At 48.8% G+C, this 2,662-nt stretch overlaps 1 long non-coding RNA gene across 2 annotated transcripts; it reads left to right on the top strand.

Annotated features, from left to right (window-relative positions):
* Window positions 1-216: 216 nt before the first annotated feature.
* LOC129605016 (uncharacterized) lies at window positions 217-2,066 on the top strand. 2 transcript variants are annotated; one of them, XR_008696476.1, is made up of 3 exons: window positions 217-298; window positions 1,217-1,325; window positions 1,769-2,066. It is a non-coding gene; the product is annotated as an uncharacterized LOC129605016 (long non-coding RNA). The 2 variants fall into 2 exon arrangements; XR_008696475.1 differs by lacking the exon at window positions 217-298 and adding an exon at window positions 382-924.
* The last annotated feature ends 596 nt before the right edge of the window (window positions 2,067-2,662 follow it).

Raw genomic sequence — 2,662 nt, forward strand, 5'->3', positions numbered from 1 at the left:
ATCAGTGCAGCTTATTTGACAGTTTCACAATAACACGGCCTAATGCGTGCGCACACTGTGATTTAATCCTGAAACGGTTTTAAGAGGAGAAAGTGAGATTAAATCAAGCTTCTACATGACTGAAATATTTCCTGGATCATTACCATGTGGCGGCAAAGACAGTGCACAGCGCACTGGTGTGTTGTGCTATTTGTTTCGTATGAACATTCCAGGGGTTAGCTGAAAAACCACAGAGTTATTATGTGGGGAATATCAAAGGCCGGCGTGGCCACCGGGGCTGAAGCGGAGCGCGTGGGAGGTTTGTGACATGCCCCCGACTTCTCTCCATCCGCCCACTGACAGCACACATACTGCACGAGACCCGTTTCATTTACCCCCACACCTGCAACAAGTTTAGGGTAAATGGATTTTGGCATCATCGACAAAACAAACAACCTCTGTATTAATAAATCAAGCAGGACTTTAACTTAGCCGTTAGCTTAGCAATCACGCTAACTCCGACTTAGCGTGATTGTTTGCGCGCTCGTGTGCTTTTGGAAAGAGGAATGTGTGCCAGTGGTTTATTGGCGTCCACGCTGGTCTGACCTCAGGGTGTAAAGGGCTGTTTCTGCCCTGTTACTTCACCGGCTCGGATTACAAGCTGGAGGTGACCGGGGCCTGAAACGGTCCAGCGCTCCGACACGCAAATTAAGAAATGCGTCCCATCGCCGCAACACCACAGAGCAGTTGGTATTCATTACGGGTCGTCACGTACGAGGAAGGTTCACGCGAAGGCGCACGGTGCTTTCCCAGGCGTCACATGGAGCGGTTCCAACCAGGTAGCCGTCCTTTCAGCTTCAGCATTAAAACACACACCATCCACGCCTTATTCTAGGAAAGAAAGAAGATTAACGACATCAAGACGCCACAAATATGCAAGTACATGTGAGTATGGCAATTGTCATGGGAGATCTCCTGTGGTTTGGCGTTACGGGTCGATAATTGTTGGCCTTGAAGGGTCTGTGAATGTTACTGACACCTACGCTGCTCCGTATTTATTGGTCTGTTTTGGGAATCTAAGCACAAAGCAGCTCTACAGAAAATGTGCTGCTCACACGAGCGGCTGCAGCTCTACAGCAAACCGTAAGCTACGAGCATTAGCATTAGCCAGGAAAAGGAGGGAGGTGATGAATATGAGATCCATGTTATTGTTTTTTTTTTTTTATGCTCACATTAGGAAAGAAATGGCCTCACGCCACGGTTCCTACAGTATCCATGAGTGATGAAGGACAGAGTGGTATCCATCCAGTCTGCACAGAAGCTAAGTCTAAATGAATGGACTAAAGGTGAACCTCTCCCCCGTACCCGGCGCTCATTGGCTGGGAGGCGCAGAGAGCGAGGAGAAAGGAGTCAACCATCGTCTCTTCTTTCATCCTTTCCCCACTCCCTCCGCGCCGCTGCCGCCCCACAACCTACCTTCATTAAAACTCACTAGAGGGTTATGAATGGGCCTGTCTGGCCCGCTGCACGGCCTTGAAAGCCCAGCTGGTTCCTATTACAGACTCTCAGACACTCACAGTGTGTGTGCCCGAGTCTCTGCATGTGTGTGTGTGTGTGTGTGTGTGTGTGTGTGTGTGTGTGTGTGTGTGTGTGTGTGTGTGTGTGTGTGTGTGTGTGTGTGTGTGTGTGTGTGTGTTGATGTGGGCGTAGGTGAGAGAAAGAAGGAGAAAGAGACAGAGCTCAGCCATCTGACAGTGAGGGCTAACAGGTTCTGGTTAATCCCTGGCAGGTTGCTATGATGAGACGCAGAATTCAGGTGCTGAGGAGGAACCAAGACGAGCGGCGGAGGCGGAGGAAGAAGCCATGACCCTGGTTTTCAGGCCTTATAGGGTGTCCGCCTCAACCTTCATGACCTTCATCACTTCGTCCTCTTCGTCCCATCCTCCGTCTGAGCCATGTATTTGACTTCCTTCCTTTTTTATTCCTCCTTTCACTTTCACCCACCGCCTCCCAGTTCACAGCACTCCATGACTTCCCACCCTTCTTCCTTCACCTGCCTGCCCTCTGTAACTAACTAATAAATAAATGAAGAGTGTTGTCTTCCTTTTGGTAAGATTTTGTTCTGGCCATGAACCAAACGCAAGAATAGGATCTCGGGCCTCGAGCCAAACGTTTGGGCCCTTTTTTTTATAAAAGTGTATAAATCTGAGTGAGCCACAGAGGGGAGGTATATGCACTTAGTCCCATGGCCTTTTGTTCTCATGCTGGACTCTTACTGCAGCGGCGGGGGTGGGGGGTGGCGGACCAAAATAAAACTAGTCAAATGAAGAGTCAGTGCTTTGGCTTCATCTACTGTATCATCCAAACAAGGAAGGTCCTGATGTGTTCCACCATTCAGTACCTACCATTTAATCACAGCATCTGTTAAAAGTCAGCAAGAAAAATAAGTTTTACTTTCATCAAAATAACAACTTAAGAACATATAGTAACTGGTTTGAGTGACAGATGCCGTGTCTTCATCCATGTCTTTATTCATGCATTATTTGCCGGAGAGTACGACTTAAATGCCGCTGCCCTGCCCTCACAGCTTTGTGTCACAGGGCTTCGCGTGGAGGTTTACGTTCTCATGCCCTCCCCTCCACCAGAACCCCAGTAACCCCCCCCCCAAACAGAAAAGAAAAAC

The sequence above is a fragment of the Betta splendens genome, chromosome 13, assembly GCF_900634795.4.
Source record: "Betta splendens chromosome 13, fBetSpl5.4, whole genome shotgun sequence".
Lineage (NCBI taxonomy): Eukaryota > Metazoa > Chordata > Actinopteri > Anabantiformes > Osphronemidae > Betta > Betta splendens.